Genomic DNA, 22,353 nt, shown 5'->3' on the forward strand with positions numbered 1-22,353 from the left:
TTTTTTCTTGTTGTACTGTCCCTTCTTGTTATAGTTCTTTTGCTGGCCCCATTCACTGCGGCCCAATTTTCTGTTGTTAAAGTCTGTTCTAACAGAACTTGAACTCCGAAAACAGTTCTGCATGTCTTTCGGATTTTGTGCTTTAGGCAAAGCTGGAAACTGTTCCACACTCCCCTCAGATGCAGCACTCACATCTCCCTCTTCAGAAGCGGCAAAAGAAACTGAGGATGAGGCAGAAACATTTTTGCCCCCCTGGCATCATTACTGCTATTATTGCTTCTGCTTCTACATGGAAAAGATCGGTTATTTGTTCTTTTCCAAAGAAACGCTTTATCAAGACTGTAATCCTTAATGTCTCTGTTCATTTTATGGCTTTCACGCTCCGCTAGTAATTCTTCAAAGTCCACAAGTCTGCCGTTAATTTCTTCCAACATACTAGTTAAACAGATGTTAAAAGTTTATCAAGTTCAACACTCACCATTCTGATTTCTTCTTTAAGCCGTCACTTCTTTAATTCATCCTTCTCAATTAGGATTCATACCCATTCAGTGGAGCACTGGTGAGCTGCCTGTACCCATCTTTTTTGAAAGAGTATATCCTCAGTATTCCCCTCCTCAAAGGGGGTTGAAGGTACTTTGTATGCTCACAGACCTCTCGGGGTAATATTCAGCTGAACATACCGCTGAAGGCAAAGAATATTAATATGTTTACTAGACACCTTCTGCAACAGATTCTCCAGCTTCTCCCTCAGATTTGCAGCCTCTGCCGATAAAGCAGTCACAGTAGAGGAGTCCAAAGTTTGAAAAGGGTTCACAAAACAACGTTCTCATTTCCCCATAAAGCGCTCCCAAGCAGTAGCCATGGCCGGAACCTGAACAGCCGCTTCAAGAGTAGCCGAATTACCAGTTCCAGGCACATTAGAAGTACCAACTGCTTCTAAATTTCTAGAGCCTCTCTCATTTAGTTGTAAAACAAACTGCTGAACAGTCCTTTGACTGCCATCAATAGTATCATCCCTAAAGGGACGTGGCACATTGTTTGCAGGACCAGTGGCCATACAAATAGCAAATACAACTTACAAAAACAAAAAAATAAAATACCACCAAGACCACCGATCCAAGAAGTAAGCAAATTTAATGAAACATAGCATAAACACACAGCCTTCCAAGAGTAAACATACTACAAAATACTGTTTGCTTATATACAGCATATTGAACAAAACAATTAATCAATTAAGCATACAATTCAAATCACATACTTCCAATTACATTCTTTGTTGAGTCCCTGAGGCTCCAAAGTACCATACTTTAAAATCAACAGGGCTTTTTTTTTTTTTTTTTTTTTTTTTTTTTTTTTGGCATAGGTGAATGTCTCTTTAAAAAACAAACTCTTAAAAAAAGAAACCCTGCTGATTTTAAAGTATAGTACTTTGAAGCCTCAGAGACTCAACAAAGAATGTAATTGGAAGTATGTGATTTGAATTGTATGCTTAATTGATTAATTATTTTCTGCAATATGCTGTTTATAAGCAAACAGTATTTTGTAGTGTTTTTACTCTTGGAAGGCTGTGTAAGCCGAGGCACTAAGTGTTTCATTAAGTTCACTTACTTCTTGGATCAGTGGTCTTGGTGGTATTTTATTATAAAGGTTAACATATACATAAGTTAATAGGTGAGTACTAGACTAGCTACCCTTGTGGACCATCTCAAGCCTAGCCAGTTTCACTTTTTGTGCTCAAAATAACCTATCCCATTTGGTTATAGATTGGACTTACCCATCCCATTGTCAGTAATTAGATATTACCCCCTAATGGGAATGACTGTGATCATACCATGGATAATTTGAAGGGACGCAGGCATGAGATAAAGCATTTAAAAGCTGCCTCTGTCCATTAGTAGTACAGGGCCAGTCCGAGGGTAAATTTTCTGTTTCCCATCCCTAGATCTAAGTTGCATTTGAATACGGACAGGGATGAACTTTGTTTTATGTGGAGCAAGAGTCTGTTCCAGAGCAGCATTATCCTCTGCAAAATATATCTGTCCCTCCAAACCATTCTGTTGATGTTGCAGAAGAGGTTTAGATCAGTAGACCAAGTATTTCTGATGTCATTTGACTTGCTGATGTGCAGTAAATCCATCAGTAATGGGTTGGAGGATGACTTCTATGCCCGACACAGGTCACCTCTTAGCAGTCTGCAGGATACGAAGTATAGTGACAGGACTTCAAGTCAGTCCATGTAGGACATGTTGTTTAGGCCTTGTATCATTTTAGTATGGTATCTCTGTGGGTGTTCCAGTTGTTGCGTGTGCGGACAGTTACGTGCCAAAGGGGGCATTATATTCAGTGACTGACCTAACGAGGGCTGAGTAAAGAGGGGCAATGACATACCTAAATCTAGATACAATCCCTTTGTTTGTAAGCTACATGATATAGAAGGACTTTCTTGCAACAACAGACACTTTGGTCAAAATTTAGGTCACTGTCCACATAAGTTCCCAAATCTCAAACTGGGTCAACTCTTAGGGGTGTATTGTCAATGTGGTAGTTCCCTGAAGAAGATGACTTCCCAAAGTATATAACAATGATTTTTTTGGCATTTAGTTCCAGTCCATGATTTTGGGACCAGTTATTTCTTTGTGGCAACCTTTCCTGCAAGATTGCCAAGTCATTTGAGGATTCAATGATTACTCCTAGCTTGCAGTCATTTGTAAACTTTGTCAGCCAGATCCCTTTGCTATTGGCTTTTACTTCAGAAACGTACATATCAAACAGGAAAGATCCCAGCACAGATCCCTGGGAGACTCAACTGGTGACTGGTATCTTTGTGGAGGTAACTTCCCCGATTTTGTTTATCTGCATCCTACCTGTGAGATAGCTGGCAACCCAGTGGATGACATAGGGCAGGGGCTTATTTCCAGTTTATTTTTTCTGCTATACCTGAGTGTAGAATTGAGTCAAAAGCTTAGCCCAGGTTGAAGTATACAGTGTGTACCATTTTGCCATTATCCATTACTGTGGTGACCTTTTCAAAAAAACTCCACCAGGTTGAGTAAGCATGGCCAGCCCTTTATGAATCCACACTGAGATGGGTCTAGTATTTGGAGATTCCCTATTACATGATAAGTCTTTCCATGGCTTTGCATATGAAATTGATCAGCCTTATTGGTCTATAATTGCCTGGGACTGTAGAAGGTCCTCCCTTATGCAGGGGAATGACTGTAGCTGTTCTCTATTCAATTGGTACAAAAGCTGTATGGAGTTTGAGGATGAACAGTGTTGTTAGGGGTGTGACTAAACCATGCTTCATGCACCAGGGATATTGTCATGACCCATCAATGCAGTATTTTTAGCTTTTGATAGCACTTTTAGGACTTGGTCTTGTGTGATAGCTGGAAGCAAGACATTTTCAGGTATATCTTGAGGGACAGATGGATGGAAGAGAGAGTGGTAAAGTTACAGCTAAATATATCGGCCAGTAGGTTCATTATATCTTTAGCCTACGTGCAGGTAACATCATTCACAATCAGTAAAGCGCATTGCTGCATTGTGCTTTTGAGATTATGAGCATAACTAAAAAATGCCTTGTGATTGTCTTTGGTTTGGGTAGCTATTTTACATATTTGGAATGTGAGCCATAAGAAAGAAAGAGTCAATATACTTAAATATCTAAAGCATGTGTTGTTAAATATGTAACCTGTAGGATGTTTAGAGAAAGACTAAAACATCAACACAACTACATACATATACATATGTATATACATATACATATACATATACATATACATGCAAGGTATATACGTATAACATGTTTGGTAGCCAATGGTATGTAGTTCAGATGAGAGGAACTGAGTTAATGGAATAATGTTGTTGTTGTAGTAATTAGAAAATCAGTACTTATAAGGAACTGTGTGAAACAAGTACAGATGTTGCTTTTGTATTGAATTTTAACAGTTTTTGTCTAAATGTTTTGTAGGCAGATATGTTATTGATTTCACTCAGAAGTGAGTCCCATATGATAGTTCAAGAACTGCGAAAGGTACCATGTGTGGTTGACAGGGAGTTTGTTGATCCAGTGAGTAACAGAGCACTGATGGATAGAGATCGTGGCTGACATGGAGTGTTTTCATAGCCTGTGACATAGGGCTGAAATGACTTTCACTGTATAAGGTTTTATGTTTAACATTGAGAAGAAAAATGTATGTTCGTCAATGTTCCTTTACTGAGATTCATTTAGCTCTTTGGAGACTGATACAGTTAATGTTTTATTTTTTCGTGAGAGGAAAACAAAGTGACAGATTTTGCTGGGGAGAGCTTGGAGCTCTTTATGTTTTTTCTTGAAGGCATGGGCTAGTAGCACTAGAGCATATTTTAAATGAAGTTACAATATATTTTTCTTGTAGCATTTCAACATCCATACAGGGTAGGGTTAAGATTATCTTTTACACTTATGATTTATAAAGACAACACCAAGATATTTCAATGATTATGGTAAGATGAGACAATAGAGATTTAGTATGTTTATTTAACTTTTGGTAACACAAACACAGCAAGGTGGTGTGTAGGTGCATAAACAACCAAAAAAAAAGGAATGCACCCAAAAGACCGCAGGATATTTATTTTAATAAAATAATAAAATAGTACACAGTACGTCAGTGTTAAGTGCTTTCATCAAAAATTTTGACTTCATCAGAACTTCATCAGTAACTTTTGGTAGCTGCCAAAGCACTTTTTTTGCATTCATTATAAGTTGTTTATCTAGCAATCATGAATGTAGATTGTGAAATATAAGCTTTAGGCTTTGTAGTTCTGTTTTATCGTAAAGGGATGGGTTGATTAAGTCTTGCAGTACAGGAATTATATTTCCTTTGTGGGAGGTGTTGGAAACTTTGCTCCATGAGAAAAGCTATTATTAATTGTACAAATGTAATTTAGGACTTTTTTGGTCTGAAATAAAATTTTCATTTTTGTGTGTCACTTTGCTGACCCACACACAGTTCCAAACACACAGTTCCAAATGTTAAACGTTCTGCTACTCTGCATATTTGGTGACTTTTCTGTGAATAAATAAGGCATATTTGTTCTTTTTAATAATTACAGATTTTCCTGCAGATTTACAGGCTGCAAATGAGTAACATCTAAAAAACTGTATATGTACGCTTTAGATAAAAAAATGTTAAATGAATCATTTGTATAAAAATAAAAAGATTTAAGCATTTCTGAATACATCCAGCCATGTTGAAAGGATGATACTGAAGAAAGCGAGCTAAAACTGTAAGTTATCTTGGTTGGTAGCAATTGTGTGTGATGTGTGTGTGTGCCTGTGTTTTACGTGATTTATATTTATATACATATATAGAGAGAGGGAGAGAAATTTACACACAGATATTAGTCACTGGAAGGAAATGAGTGCTGATTGGTTGAAGCCAGAGGAAAGGAGGTAAAAAATCTATTAATCTGCCTGTAAAAAAATGTTTTCATTTGCAACCTACTGGAAAAGCTGAACCAGTATTATTATGCCTAAACATATCTAACAAGGATTGAAAAATGAAACCTGATAGGAACCACTTCCATTATTCCAGTCTCCAAACAACCTTTATATTCAACACACACACACACACACACACACACACACACACACACACACACACACACACACACACACACACACACACACACACACACACACACACACACACACACACACACACACACACACACACACTAGTGCTAGCAGTTCCTCTTCAAATTAAGTGAAAGTAAAATGGCAGAATGGGTGTTTCCATGGATGATTATCAGTATATTTTGTTTCCTAGGATTCCTAGGATTTTTTAAGTGCGTTGGGACATGCAAAAAAATGAAAGAGAGTTTGAGCAGATATGTTTAGCACATTAGTCAAATCAGGGCTCAGATTACAAAAAAAAAATAGTAATGCCCTATATGTAACCCTGAGCCAGATGCAGTTTACTAAGCATCATGGGTCATTTTGCTCAGTAACATTCCCGTGCTGTGTATATACCACACAGACAGCAAACAAATGGGTGACACCACCAAAGTTACAAGTGTAGAACTCTTGACAAAAATGCAGTACAGCAACCATTGTAAACTAAGGCATGAGGACATGTGGATAGCATAGACCAGGGAATCAAGAAATCCAGTAGTGACATACAACAACAATATGTACACTACAGAGTCACAACATGCCGTATATCATCAGGCACTGCAGGCAGAATACAGATAGACACACTAGCTAAGATTCAAGTCAATGCAGATAACACCTAAATATTCTGTACACTAATGAATTAACATGCTTCTTTACGCAACAGATAATAAGAACACAGACAATTCAGACACCCACAATATTATGGGTATGTCAGGTGTACCAAGGTGATTATTAGGATTAGTTTACTTCAACAGGAAGAGCAACGACTGCTCAGATGTCAGAAAATCTGTGACTCAGTATGCTACATCACATTAGGTGTTCCACATACCATGGCAATGCCTGTGAACCCATGGAGGTCCAATGTCTACATCTCTGCAGGCATCAGACTCAACAGCAACAGTTGTAGTTAACTAAATACTTGCTGCATGTATCACAGACCACTCTGATACAGAGTTTGAGAGAAAGAGACAGAGAAACAGACTTGTTAGATTATAACTTGAGGGCAGAGCTCTCTCTTGTATATTGTCATTATTGTTGCCAGACAGATCAAATATTTTGTTGTAATGATATTATGCTTTCCTCACTGACTTGCTATTTTCTGATAGGTAATACAATATTAAGATACAAGGAAGTGACATGCAGTCTTACAGTTAGTGGATATAAACCAGGGCGGGACCTCATACTGGTTGCTGGGCTGCAGTCCCCCAACAAAAAAGAGAAAAAAAGAAATGTGCTAACTCAGAAAGTCAACTATTTTAAATTAAAAATAATAGTTGACTTTCTGTTGTGTTATGAGGAGATCCAAAGCAAATAAAAATTCTGCTTCTTACAATTACTGAGCTGTTTTGAAAACAATCTGGCATTAGGCTTCCTGATCATCAATCGGGGTTGATCAGCAGCATTCAGCAGTGACAGAAGTGTCACTGAATGGGTGACACACCGGATTGCTGCATGAGGCAATGAGGAGCCCTTCCTATTGGGTCTGACTCTCTCAGGTGCTTGAGGCAGCCTGAGCCACGAAGAAGGAAGTACTTAATGTGGAAAAGGAAACATGAGCATGGGAAAAGGTTTTTTCTATTTATTTTAAAGTATTTTTTTCAGTCAATATGTGTATTACTGCCAGGATGTTGGAAGATTGAAGTACTTAAAGTGTGTGTGTGTGTGTGTGTGTGTGTGTGTGTGTGTGTGTGTGTGTGTGTGTGTGTGTGTGTGTGTGTGTTTGTGTGTGTGTGTTCGTGTGTGTGTGAATATGTGAACATGCAGTGCTTGTGCATATATGGACAAACTACTGAGAGGGGTCATTGGGGGAAATGTTTCATTTTGATGTCAATGTAGTGCTTGTACATACAATGGCGAACTACTGAAGGGTTTGGTGAGGGAAATTGATGGTCACATCTGTGTGTGGAAGGGTTAAAATAAATTGGTTTGTCCACCTGTTGCTATTTTTATTATATTACATTCTGATATCTGAGGTATATTCAGTCAATAAAGTTGGCTTTAATTGGATGCAGAGGTTTTCTGTTGATAAAAGTGACTGACACTATTGGTATTTGTTTAAAATAAGCATTTATTATAGTGGCCTTGCAGCAGTAGTGTGTATATTTTTTCACTTTCTGTAACAGCCAAGCATCAGCACTGCATGTAAGTAGCTGTCTGTGGCAGTCTGAGCAGGGTATATGTGACAGCAAATGATCACTGGCAGAGTGTTTCACTGAATAGTGTTGCCATATAACATTTGAAACTCCTGTTGAGTTTTTGACAGTTCATTCTTTCTATGTGCAGTCCTTTTCTCTTTGTGGATTTTATCCAAGTGCTTTGGTTTCTTCTCCCAGACAGTGAGCAGTTTAATACATGCCTCTGGCCATTTGCTCTTTTACTTTTCATCAGGGTGGTACACAGAAAATAGCTGTCTTTTAAGAGAGGTGAGAAGGTGGGCGCTATTCCCAGAAAGACTAAATATATTTTCTTGCTCATGAGTTTTTTCTTCAGACCATCATTCTTAAGTCAGAAGTTAAACTAAACAATCTAAGATGCACCTCAGTGCATTTACAACTTTATGATTCTGAGGTCCTTGCAGACTCCCATCTTAATTCAGTTATTTCTGTCAGACTTAAATTACAGTGGAGTCTTGGCCAGTTACAGAATGTTAAAGCATGAAGGGGAAAAGTAAGATGAAGTATGAAAAAGCAAGAAAAAAGTAAACTGTGTGGATGGTGTGAGGCCAGGATGAGGGGAAAACAGAGGAGGGCACTGGAGGAGTGCAGGGGAGGCTAGTGAGTAACAGGATGACCACAGAGTGTTGATTATGGCTAAACATCTAAGGTTTATACAGTAAAGTAGCTATAAAGAGTGGGTTTTTACTGAAGCAGTCTGTCGATGAAAGTGAATGACCACATTTGTTTGATCTGCTATAATACAGTCCTGCCCCACTGTCTTTGGCTCTACCCATTCAGTTGCTTCCTGCACCCCCCCTCCTTGCTCTTAAGTCACCAGTCACCACTGATGTGAACCTGATTTAGTTCACTTGTCTTTATGATTTTAAGCTATTTTTATGATTTTTAAGGAAAGGACTGGACAGTATGTGATGACTGAGTCCTGGTCATTCATACAGTCAGTGGCTGCTTTGATTAGATATCTGCCTTTCATAGGTTCATAGGTTCATAGGTAAGTACTAGGCTATCTGCCCGAGGGCATATGTAAGCCTAGCCAGAATGTGTTAGCTTTTGCCGCCCCCTTAGATTAGTTCCCTGTACCTCTGTCCAGCAGAGACATTAGTTCCCTGTGCCTCTGTCCAGCAGAGCCACTGCAGTGATCCCCAGGGTACATTTTCTGTTTCCCATCCGCTCATCAAGGTTTCTCTTGAAGAGTGTTAGTGAGGGGCTCTGACTAATGTAGATTGGAATCCTGTTCCAAAGCATGGGGAGTTTCTGGGACAGGAATCTATCCCTCCAGCAAGTCCTATTTATCGTTATGGTGAGGTTTAGATCCCTAGAGCATGTGGCTCTCAAGGATTTATTTTTTTTTTTAGGTGGAGCATGTCCATCAATTCTGGGTTGGACATGGCCTTGTATGTCAGGCAGAGATCACTTCTGAGTAGGCGGTATGCAACCGAGTACAGCTGGAGTTTCTTCAGTCGGGCTGCATAGGGCATCTGTTTGAGGCCAGTAATTCTCTTGGTGAGGTACTTCTGTGGTCTTTCCAGATGTTGCAGGTGTCTTGTAAGGTACATCCCAAATGGGGCATAGTACTCTATGATGGGTCTGATGAGTGATGAGTAGAGGGGCACAATAACCTCTTTTGTTTTAGATGCAAACCCTTTTGTGATTAGGTGGGCCACATAGAAGGATTTTCTAACCACCTTGGCAATATCAAAGGAGAGATTACTATTTACTTGGGTTCCCAGATCCCTTATTTCATTTTCTGTATTTAGGGGACTACCACGGATGTGGTAGTTCGCGGGTACTTTGTTTTTTCCAAAGGGTACGACTATGCACTTTTTGGCATTTAGCTTGAGGCCATGATTTTGACATCAGGTATCCATCTCAGTGAGACCCTTCTGCAGGATGTCTGTATCATCCAGAGAGTCAGTTATGGCCCCCAGTTTGCAGTCATCTACAAACTTGGTCAGCCATAGTCCTCCTGTGCTTGCCTGTACCTCTGAGAAGTATACACAGAACAGGAGGGGTCCCAGGACTGAGCCCTGGGGGACGTCACATGTAACTGGTTTAGAATCGGACCTAGAGCCTGCAACTCTCACCGTGTGGGTTCTATCTGTGAGCCAATTGGCAACCCATCTCGTGACATAGAGGTTTATGTTCAGGCTAGTGAGCTTGTTTATAATACCAGAATGGGGAATGGTGTCAAAAGCCTTTGCGAGGCTTGGTAGGCTGTGTGGACCTCCTTTCCCTCATCTAAAGCCTTGGTAACTGTCTCAAAGAAGTCCACCAGGTTTAAGAGGCATGATCTGCCCTTAACAAAGCCAAACTGAGTAGGGTCCAATGTTTGGAGGTTCCCAATGTCTCTGTTAATGAGTTCCATGATGATGCGCTCCATAGTCTTGCAGACCAGGGTAGTCAGGCTTATAGGGTGATAGTTCCCAGGGTCCGTTGTGCCTCCACCTTTGTGGAGTAGGATAACTGTTGCTGTTCACCACTCTATGGGTACATAGCATGTAGAGAGGCTGAGTTTGAACAGTGTGTTTAGGTGAGGGGTTAGTTCATTTTGGAGTTTGTGTAACACACAGCCTGGGACACCGTCCGGTCCCATTGAAGCTGTGTTTTTGGCTTTGGATAGGGCTGTTTTAACCTGTGTGTCAGTGATTGCTGGGGCTCTACATTCTTCTGGTATGGTTATGGGCCCTTTAGGGGGTGGGGGGGGTGAAGTTTGCACTAAACCTGTCTGCCAGAATGTTGGCAATATCAGTCGGTTCAGTGTACTTTGTGCCATTCTGCACTAACTCAGAGCAGATCTGAGAGCTTCTACTGAGGTTCTTGACATAGCTAAAGAACACTTTGCGGTTATCTTTGGAGTCCTTGGCAATTTTTCTTTCGAAGCTAGCCTTGGATGATTTTATAAGGGATCATAGTTTCTTGCTGATACTGATCAGGGATGTCTTTCTTTCTTGGGATTTTACTCTTTTCTTTACTAGTTTCCTCCTTCTATTGTATAGCTTGTTTATGTCAGGGGTCCACCAGACTGGTTTCCTTTTCTTGGAGGAGTGAGTCTTGGTTTTGCTTTGGATAGCATGATCCAAGCATTCTTGCAGGTGCTCATAGAGTGCCTTTGTAAGGGGTTCAGCAGCTTGGACAGTATTGTCCTTTATCATGGGGGCTGTAAACCTTTCCACCTCAGTCTTAAGTAATGGGAAGTTTGCTTTTGAAAAGTTTTTCATGGTAGTTTCCTTGATTGGGGGTGGGGGTGGAATGTGGATATCCAGAGTAATTAGTCTATGGTCTGATCTAACCAGAGAGGGGTTGACCTCCGGTGTAGAACACTGGTCGCCCATGTTGGTAATGACCAGGTCTAATATGTTGTCACCTCTAGTGGGGGTGTTGACCAGTTGATCCAAGGCATTCGAGTTTATAAATTCTAGGAAGCGTTGGGCAAGGGAGTTAGTGCTTGAATAGTTCTCCTAGTTAATGTTTGGGTAATTGAAATCACCCAATATTAGGGCATTTGGTAGGACCTTCATATTTTCCAGTGTCTCCAGAAACCTGGAATGGGGGGTCCTTGGTCATGGTGGGTGATCTGTAGCAAGCTTCAATTTGAATTTCAGTTTTGCCCATTGTTAGTTGCACATGGATGATCTCTGAGGCATTGTGCTGCACCACTAACCTGGAGGTGTGGGTATCCTTGATGAATATGGATACACTCCCATCTTTTGTGTTTCGGTCCGGGTTCTGTGGCCGAAAAGTATGGTATGAGTTATAGCCTGGTAGTGCTGGGGTGCTCTCTGGAGCCTTAAACCAGGTTTCTGTTACTGCAGATATCAATGTTCTCCATACTGAGGAGTGCCTTGAGTGCATGCATTTTGAGGTTTAGACTTCTGGCGTTGAGTAGCATTACCCTTAGTTTTTGGTTACTTGTGCTATTTACAGTGGTGAGTTTGTCTTTTGAGCCTTGCCTAAAAAAGGCTCTATGGGGGCGGCAAAAGCCTTGGCCAGTATTTAAAAGCCTAAGGGTGACAGGTGCAAGCCATCTCTTGCAAAGCAATGTGGCTTGTCGAGCATGTCATCACACGCGGACGGATACTGGATTCCCTTTGAATGACACCAGAAACTTAACCAATTGTTGAAATTGATAATTTTTTCTTTATACTGTGGCATCATTCTTGGTGAGGGCAGGATACTATTCAGGGTCAGGGTCATACCGGCTTGGGCTACATGATCAGAGAGCTCTTCCATGTCTCTTTTCATGTAGTCCAGGGAGGTACATCTCAGATCATTCACACCAACATGGACAATGACAGAGTCGTATTTGTACTTGTTCTGGAGTGACCTGAGTGCTTGTGTTATGTGGCAGATCCTGGCACCTGACAGGCAGCTAACTGTAACATTCTCCTTGTCCAGCCTAGTTAGTGGGACATCAGTGTGCCTGACTATAGAGTCGCCTATTACTAGTGTGTTGGGTATGTTATTTTGCCTTAAGGGCTGTGATTGTATGGCACACTGATTATGTGAAGTATGTGTTTCATGGTTTGTGATGGGGTATGGAGGTTGCTTAGGTGTCTGCTTTGGAGGTCTCTGTTCCTTTTGCAGATTTTTATTTAGAGCCTCCGAGTATGTTTTCGTGTATTTATGTGTGTTATTTGCTGGTGTTGATTGAATGAACTTCAAATGAATGTCTCCTTACCTCAGTCTGTCCCACATCTCCATTTTTATAAAGTGCAAATGCAAAATGACAGTTCCAATAAATTCCTCCATTATCCAGCCATTGGAGATCTCAGAATCAACATCGGTATCAAACCCCTTCTTCCCATTTTGCACGAGGTGACAGTGTCACATCAACAGTGACCATCACCAAGAGCCAGTGTTCACACCAGAGCTGTTCAAAAACAGATTGTAAAGCTATGTAGCTGGAAATATTTCAGGTATCTTGTCCCACTATTATTGCTTTGAAAACCTCAGAAAAACATTTTACATCAACCAAAGCCAATGTTTACCTTGTTTACTGCAACAGAACAAATAATGCATGCTTTGAAGCAGCAGGTATGACTTCATCAGCATCTCTGCTGGGCACTGCCCTATTTATCAGAGATGGTTCTGTCTCTGACAAGAAGTGGAGTGACAGAATGTATGTGTGTAGATTGCCGCTGTTATGAATTATTTGTTACAAGGGCCAGCGGTTATAGAGATGACACCGGATCCCTTTTTTAAAGATAGAGAAAAATTGCTCATTGCAACTGCCTGGCTGTGTTACCTCTTGTGTTACTTTGTGAAAAAATCTTGTTTGTGTAATTGAGCTTGACTCTTTTTTGTGTGAATGTATCTTACTGAAGCACCCCTTTGGCAATATTTAATTTGCAATGGGTATCAAACATGATTTATATTGCTAATAGTCTTATTTTGCAGGATTCATGTTTCATGTTATCAAACTGGGATATTTGTTCAACAACTTTTCACTGGAATGATTTCATACCCTTAAACAATTAAAAAAAAAAAAAAACAGTTCAGAGGACAAATAAAGTCTACCAAAGTCAGTTATGAGGTAAATTTGGCCTTCCAGGTCAAGGGCAACCACAAGGCATTCTTTAGCTATGTCCACAACCTCAAAGGCAATACACAATTGTGTGCAGAGCTCATTGTAAATGGAGCTACCTATACTGAGCCAGAAGATATAACAAACCTACTGGCCAACAAATTCAGCTCCAACTTTACCCCTCGTTCCCCATCAGCCTTCCCTCAGGAAATACCATCAAATATAACTCCTCCTGCTGTCACTAAGGAACAGGTCCTTAATGCTGTTTATAAAGCCAAGAACACTGCATCAATGGGCCCAGAAAATATCCCAGGATGCCTTCTAAGTAGCATGAAAAGAATCTAACAGGCCCTCTGGAATTGCTATTTAACTGTAGCTTCAAAACAGGCTTTGTGCCTCATGAAGGGAGAACAGCAACAGTCATCCCTCTGCACAAAGGCGGGCCATCTACAGACCCATAAGACTCACTAGTCTCATATGCAAAGCCATGGAAAGAATTACCATGGACATGATCAATAATGACATAGGAAATCTCCAGACACTGGACCCAACTCAATCAGGTTTCATCAAGGGCAGGTCATGCCTACTCAACCTGGTGGACTTCTTTGAGAAGGTCACCAAAGCAATAGATGATGGCAAAATGAGTCACAATGCATATCTTAACCTGGCCAAGGCATTTGATACAATCTCCCACTCAGGCACTGTTGACAGACTTAATAGGTTAGGTACAAACCCTTATATCACTTGGTGGAAAGCCAGCTGGTTCACAGACAGGACCCAGGAAGTTAGAATTGGGGAGTCCACCTCTACAAAGAGGTCAGCCACAAGTGGAGTCCCTCCTGACAGTTACTTCTCTGAAGTCAAGGCCAATGTCAATGGGCTCTGGCTGACTAATTTTGCAGATGATTGCAAAATTGCAAACTGTCATTGAATCACTCACTGACACAAATGTTCTCCAGGGAAGTGCTGACACAGACAAACAACTGGTGCCAGAGCCATGGACTGAAACTAAATTCCAAGAAATGCATACTGGTGTCCTTCGGAGAGTCATTTACTCCTGGTAGCTATCATATTGACAACATACCCCTAAGAGATGAGTCAGTAGTCAGGGATGTGGGGATGCACAGAGACAGTAATCTAGGCTTTGACCATCAATTGTCTACAGTAGTGAGGAAACCATTCTATGTTATGCAACTTATAAACAAAGGTATGGCATCTAGGACCAAGGAAGTTATTGTTCCACTGTATTCGGCATTCATTGTACTTATCATTGAGTATAATGTCCCCTTTGGTATGTACCTTGTCTCTCATCTTGTGTATTCTAATAAGACAATGAGGCTTGGGTGTTCATTTAAGTAGTTTATTACACACAAACACATCTGGATGGAGGACTGGAACATAAAACTTAAATAAACTAACTCACTGACTGCTACACCCATACATGCTTTCACTGCAGCTGCCCACTCAAAATAGCACTCTTGCTTGCACGTGCTCAGTACTTATATGCACGTGCCCACTGACCAGAATGACTCTTAAAGGAACAACACACACACTCCGAAGCATTATCCATCAGGAAGGGACAAGAAAATAATGCTTTAGCGAAGCATGTTTGTGAAAACAGGGCTCATAATTTTACTTATATGGCCATTGATAAAGTGTTGTCAGATAATAGAGGGGGACCTGTGGAATTATACCTGGAGAAAAAAGAGCTGCTGTGGCAGCTAAGACTGAATGCCTTTAAATAGCCAGGACTTAATGACGTGTTCTCTCTCTTGCCTATTAAAATAAAGGCTTTGAATAGATAGTTTCAAGAATAACAAAGATTTTATTAATACACTTTTACATGTAAATGTCCTTAGGATGTTTTGTGTAATAGCATAAATTTTTACAGTTTTTAAACTTTTTACGGTTGGAAGGAGATTTTTCATTTTTCATTTGGTTTTGTATCAGATATTAATAATTTTTTGGAGAGAAATTTAATGGAGTAATTGTTTTAATTGAATAATTGATTGTGGTATTTAAATTCTGTGTACTTTTTGGTAAGTTTGTATCAGCGGAAGTTCAAAGTTTTATTTGGACAAAAGCACTAATAAAGAGAGATTTTTTAGCTACTGGTTTTGTTTTCAGCCATTTCTGCTTGTTTGTGTTTCATTTGGTTTGTATGAGTTTTGTTCGGTTCAGTGGTCTTTTTTTTTTTTTTTTTTCGTGGTTATGGCTTCGGATTCACTAGCACTATTTTCAGAAGCTGACTTGGATTGTGTGAATACATATATTGGTAACCTCACCACATTGGTGCAAAATCTTATGGGGAGAGTCGAGGTTTGTCTCAAAGTATAACTTGTTACCAACCAATTAATCCCCAGGCTGCACCTTCCACAGAACCTACATGTCGATCTAAAATGGGACTGCAGGCAGGAAATCATTTATCCTTCATTCCTGCAACAGGTTCTGATCCTTCTAACCGTTTATTACCTATGGAGGGTCATCTTAATGCTTCTCAAGCAGTACCAGCACTTAACCAGTGGTTGGACAATGACTTTTTTTTTAAAACCACTTAAAGAAACCACTAGGGATTTTTGTTAACTTCTAGAGGACTTTGACCATTCTCTTCTCAATTATAAGAAGTTACAGTTAGAGAACTCCTACCTACTCGAGTGTATTTGTAGGAAGGATGTACCTAAGGATTTAAGATTGTGGCGCTACCCACCTGGGTTGGAAAACCAGTCCGAATTCCATCAAGAACTTATCCAGTTTTTTAATAAGGTAGGATATGACCTGTTGGAAATAATGGTTCGTCACAATACAAAACAAATGACTGACTTAAATAGGGATTTGTCCATCTTGGATGAAAACATCAAGAACCATACAGATTTTAATGGTTTAAAACAAGAATATATTAGGATATATACTAGTGTGGAGCAGCATAGCATATTCAGCAACAAAAGGAAAATAAAGTTAAGAAACTGCAAAGGGACAGTAGTGAATCCGTGAAGGGACACACCTATCCTATTCCCCCAGCTTCGCAGATATGGCAAAAAGGGAGATCTACCAATCATTGGGAACGGAATGTTTCAGCGAGTACTGGGGGTAATGATGGCTTTGTAGCTAGTTATGGCTCTAATCAGGCTCCACAAAAGAATTTTAATAATAACAATAATAGAAATAATAATAATAATTTTGAGGTGAGACATTCCAAGAGACTTATAGGAAAGAAGAATCACTACCAACAACCTAACCAATCCCAACCTCCGTTTTTTTATCCACCCACAGGCAGGAACCAATGGGGGTCAGTTGAAATGGACGAGCCCTCCTGCAATCAGATCTCGTGAGATTAGAAGATGATTCTTTGTATGAGCTGGCGACGAATATAGTAACTACAATGGACCTTTCTTTGGATTATACTGTATCTACAATTTCAAACAAAAAGCTAGCTTCATCAATAATCACAATAGGGGAGATTGATTTTTCGTTTGAGCTGGTGATGGACTTAATGGCCACATCAGAATTCTTTTTGGGTTATATGGCAACTACAACTTCAAATGAGCAGCCAACTTTATTGATAATTACAAATGGGGAGGCTCCATTGTTTTTAGGAGCCAACAACAATGAATTGGTCCTTCCTTCATTGAATGAGTCAAAAGAACCAGTCATTGTTTCCAACACTATAGGTGATTTTCGAATTTATAATTTTTCTGACACCAGACTTGATACAGGGATCGCTGACCTTTTATCAAAAGGTATGACTTTTGTGCCTAGTAAGAGGGTGGATATATCTACCATATTGTGTGATTTAAAATTATTTATGTGTAAATTAAAAAAAAATTATTAATGTTTGAAGGGCACACTGACATTTCTGATGGGTGTAGGATTGCTAGTACTTACAATCCTCCTTTGCAACCTGTATTATTGCTTTTTGAAAAAAATATGTGAATTAGACTTGAGGAATTTGGCTGATTCAAATATGTATTAAGAAAATTTTGAACGATCAGAAATTGTTACTGTTTAATATTTTTAAAGAGCAAATGGTACGTTTTATGAAGCCGGACAAGGGGGTGGGCTGGTGGTTATGGGCTTGGTAGATAATAGGAATAGGATGTTAAAATTATTAGACAATGTAACTTACCAAAAAGTGTCTAGGAATGAATTAAATGAAGATTACAGAAGAGTTTATGGGCAGATTAGGGACATGCTAATTGATCAGCGTATTTCCATAGAAACATTTAACTATTTAAATATGGTTTCACCTTGTTATACCAAACATGTTCGGAGTCCCAAAATTACATAAAGACATCCAAAATCCACCAATGAGACCTATTATTGATGGAAGAAACTCGATTACTGCAGCTTGCGTTAAATTATTAGATAGTAAACTGAAGAATATTGTGCCTTCTGAGAAACAAATCTGGAAAAACTCTTGTTGTTTCTTGGCAGCAATTAATGCCCTAGCATTTTATTCCACTAATAATTTTTCTACCTTAGATGTAAAACATCTTTAAACAGTAATACCCCAGGATATTGGTCTACAATGAATAATGGATTTTTTGCATCAAAAAGGAGTACAGGAGGTAGATATTAATCTGTATGAGGAATTATTTGAGATGGTACTTAAAAATAATTATTTTTGCTTTGAAAGCGAATTGTACTTACAAAAGACTGGGGTAGCAACGGGTTCCCCCGTGTGGGTCAGTTTTTGCAAATTTATTCATGGCTGCCTGGGAGCACAAATTTGTATTTTTAATAGTGTTTTTTTCAGCTAATATTATCTGGTACACCCATTACTTGGATGACTTGTTCATCTTGTGGAAAGGGGATGAAAATATTTTTGCAATCTTTATGGAATATACCAATGAAACAACTGATTTTTTAAAATTTACTAAAGAGTTTAGCACTACAGCTATAGCATATCTGGATGTCTTCCTAGAAAGGGATTTAAACAGTGGGAGATAGATATCAAGGATTCATAGGAAAAGGACCTATTCTAATAGTTATTTATACTTTTCTAGTGCTCACCCTAGCCACCAGAAAAGGACGGTAGTAAAAGGTCAACTCGTTAGAGCCGCAAGAATGACCACCCTGGATAACCACTTTGAGAATGAATGTAACTTATTGCATTCTATGTTTAGTAAGAGGGGATACCCCTTGGAGTTACTGGATTATTTAAGAGGGAAGGTATCATTAAAGAGATCGAGCGGCTACTTTCGCCCAATTTTGGGAAGTAGGAATTCCTTGACATCTGAACCTGATCCCGATGATGATGTAATGAGGGAATTTAGTGGGTCTAATGATATTATGACTTTATCTCAATTTATTACCCAGTTTAGCAATAATTATAAAAGTATTCATAACATCTTACTTAAGAACTGGAATTTTTTAATGGAAGAAAGGCAAATTAGAGACAGGGTAGGTATCTCATTTGCCATGGTGTATAGAAGAGGAACAAATTTTAAGACTTTTTTGGAGAGGCTTAATTCAGTTATCTCTGATGTAAAAAACCCAGGTATGAAAAAATGTGGAAGGTGCCCATATTGCCCCAAAATGCTAATCGGGGGAGGGGGGCTTCTCAAGTAGCTGAAAAAGAATATAAATTAAAATTTAAATTTGACTGCAATAGTAAAGGAGTGGTTTATTTGGCTATTTGTCAGGCATGTAGTGCATTCTATGTGGGAAAAACTGACTGTAGATTAATGGACATGGTTTACCAACATGAATATGCCATCAGGAAGGGACAAGAAAATAATGCTTTAGTGAAGCATGTTTGTGAAAACAGGGCTCATAATTTTGCTTATATAGCCATTGATAAAGTGTTGTCAGATAATAGAGGGGGACCTATGGAATTAAACCTGGAGAAAAAATAGCTGCTGTGGCAGCTAAGAATGAATGCCTTTAAATGGCCAGGACTTCATGACGTGTTCTATCTCTTGCCTATTAAAAATAAAGGCTTTGAATAGATAGTTTCAAGACTAACAAAGTTTTTATGAATACATTTTTACATGTAAATATTTGTAGGATGTTTTGTGTAATAGCATAAATCTTTTACAGTTTTTAAAGTTTTTATGGTTGGAAGGAGATTTTTCATTTTTCATTTGGTTTTGCATCAGTTATTAATTTTTTGGAGTGAAATTTAATGGTGTAATTGAACTGAATATTTGATTGTGGTATTTAAATTCTGTGCACTTTTTGGTAAGTTTGTATCTGAGGAAGTTCAAAGCTTTATTTGGACGAAAGCGCTAATAAAGAGAGATTTTTTTTAGCTGCTGGTTTTGTTTTCAGCCATTTCTGCTTGTTTGCACTTCATTTGGTTTGTACTATTACAAACAGAACAAGATGAAAGTTCCTTCTCAATATCTTTTGACATAGAAGGCCAAAATAATAGACCTCTCATCCTTTTGATAGAATCATTTCCTGGGTGGCCATGATGCAAGATCTTAATATACTGTTGGTGCAAGGATTTTGGAAATACCACTTTTGGACCTTTCATGATGATACCATCTTCCATCAAAATTTCGTCTCTGTAAGGAAAATACTGCTGCATGTCTAGTGGTAAGTTTGCTTTGATGGCTATCTTTGACAGATAGAATGGCTGAACTTCTGAAGAATTGGATCTAAAACTGTGTGAGTTCTAAGCTCATCAAGACATGTTGAAAAACATTTTTCATTTCCATGACTTCAAAATCAGATTCCTCATTTTCATGTCGTTCAGTGTTTTTTTCTGGGGCAATCTGGATAAAGTATCAAGATAAAGAAGTTTTCTTTTTGTATAGACCATTTTGAAATTGTACCTTTGCACTTTAAACATCATGCGTTGTAGTCTTGCAGGAGCTGTGTGCATTGGCTGTCAAAATAGTGACTAAGGGTTGGTGATCAGTCTTTATTTGCATAGGTTAGACATAAACGTAATCATGAAACTTCAAACATGCAAATAATTGCCAAATGCTCTTTCAATTTGCGTGTACTGCATCTCAGTTTGGGTTAGAGTTCTGGATGCATAGGCTACTGTTCACCCTCCTGAAAAATAACTGCACCAAGATCAAACTTAGAAGCATCACAGAAAAGAGTTACTGACTAATGAACATCATAGTATTTCAAAGTGGGTGGAGTGGCAGTTTTCTGTTTCAGGACATCGAATGCTCTTTGGTGTTCCAACCAGGGCGAGGTTACATTTTTGCATGTCAGCTCTCTTAGCAGTGCTGAAAGTTCACTTAAATCTGAAATGAACTTGCCTAAATAGTTGACCATGTCAAGAAAACATTGTAAGGCTGTGACAGTGTCTGGAGCTGGCATCTCAAGAATTGTTGTTTGCTTGCATGGATCTGGTCATAAGCCTGAACTAGTAAGCAAATGACCCACATAAGTAAATTCCTTTAGTCTGAATTTACATTTCTGCAGATTCAGCTTAAGCTTCACTTCATCAGCATGTTCTAGAACTTTCCTGAGATTTCTATCGTGTTAGACTTCACCATTGCCTCCTACTAGAAAATCATTTACTATAACAGCACATGGATAGCCAGAAAAAATTGTTCCATCGCATGCTGAAATACTTTACTGGCAGAATTTATCCCAAATTGCATTCTCAGAAATCTGTACCTTCCAAATGGTGTACTGAAAGTGGTTAGCAAGGAAGATTTTCGATCAAGCAAAATTTGCCAAAATGAACTTTTTCCATCTAAGACCGAAAACAGTTGCATTTGGCATGCCAGCAGCAACTACTTCGACTGAACGCGTTGGATGATGAGGTTGTTTTAGTGCTTTGTTCAACTCTCCTGGATCAACACATATTCTAATATCATCTGAGCCTTTCCTATGAGCTACTACCATGGAAGATATCCATTCAGTTGTTTTTTCTACCAGACAAATTACTCTTAAATGCACCATTCTGCCTAACTCTGCTTTGACTCTGTTCTGCATAGCTACTGGAACTTTCCATGTTGGTTTAAATTCTGGGCTAACCTCGAAGTCTAGCTTCATGGAATACACACCTGGCTTTGCCTAATTTATCTTTGAAAATATCAGCATACTCAGAAAAATATTCTGTGTGAAACTTGTGCTGTTATCACTCATGCTTACATGGTGTATTTCTTTATTAAATGAAAGCAGTCACATTTTTACACTGTCTTTGAGGCCTAACAATGACTGCATGTGTCTCTTGACTACATAAAATTGCAAGTCATGGCTGTTCCCAGCAAAGAAATGTGAAAGTACTACTGAGCCTTCGGATTGAATTTCTTCACCACCATAAGCATCAAGCTTCACACACTTTGCCAAATTAAGTTGTTCTCCACCTTTTACTCTAGCAAACATTTCTGCTGACATAACACTGCACTTTGAACCAGTATCTGCTTTGAGCTCTGTAGGTCTCCCATTAATCAGAACTGTACAAAATACTTCACTTTTTGCCCACAAATCTATTGCATTGACCTTTTCATCATTGCGAGTCTTTTGAGCTTTGGATGATCCACTCATGTATATTCCTCCATTACTGACTGTGTGTCTTATGGTTTTGACTTTGGATCCCATTCTGACACCATGTTGCTTGTCTTATTAAAATAAGGTAATGAGGCTTGCATGTTCGTGTAAGTAGTTTATTATACACAAACACATCTGGATGGAGGACTGGAACATTAAACTGAAACTGACTGGTATACACATGCATGCTTTCACTCCAGCTGCTCACTGAAAATGGCACTTTTGCTTGCACGTGCTCAGTACTTATATGCACGTACCCATTGACTGGAATGGTTCTTAAAGGTACAATACACACTCTGATCCACATACCTAGCCATGTATATCCAACAATTTGAATGTCCACAGAGGTCCCTCACTAAAAGAATACAGGGAGTAAGTAACATGTCTTATGCAGACCACTTCAAGGCCCTATCCCTGTATTCTGTCTTCTACAGGCTCTTGAGGAGAGATCTATGCCTGGCATACAGGGCATTGTCAGACCCCACTCTAATGGATCTCCTGCATATCCTCAAAATTAACAGCAAGAGAATGAC

This window comes from Protopterus annectens, chromosome 8.part0 (genome assembly GCF_019279795.1).
Source record: "Protopterus annectens isolate FY-2018-M chromosome 8.part0, PAN1.0, whole genome shotgun sequence".
Lineage (NCBI taxonomy): Eukaryota > Metazoa > Chordata > Ceratodontiformes > Protopteridae > Protopterus > Protopterus annectens.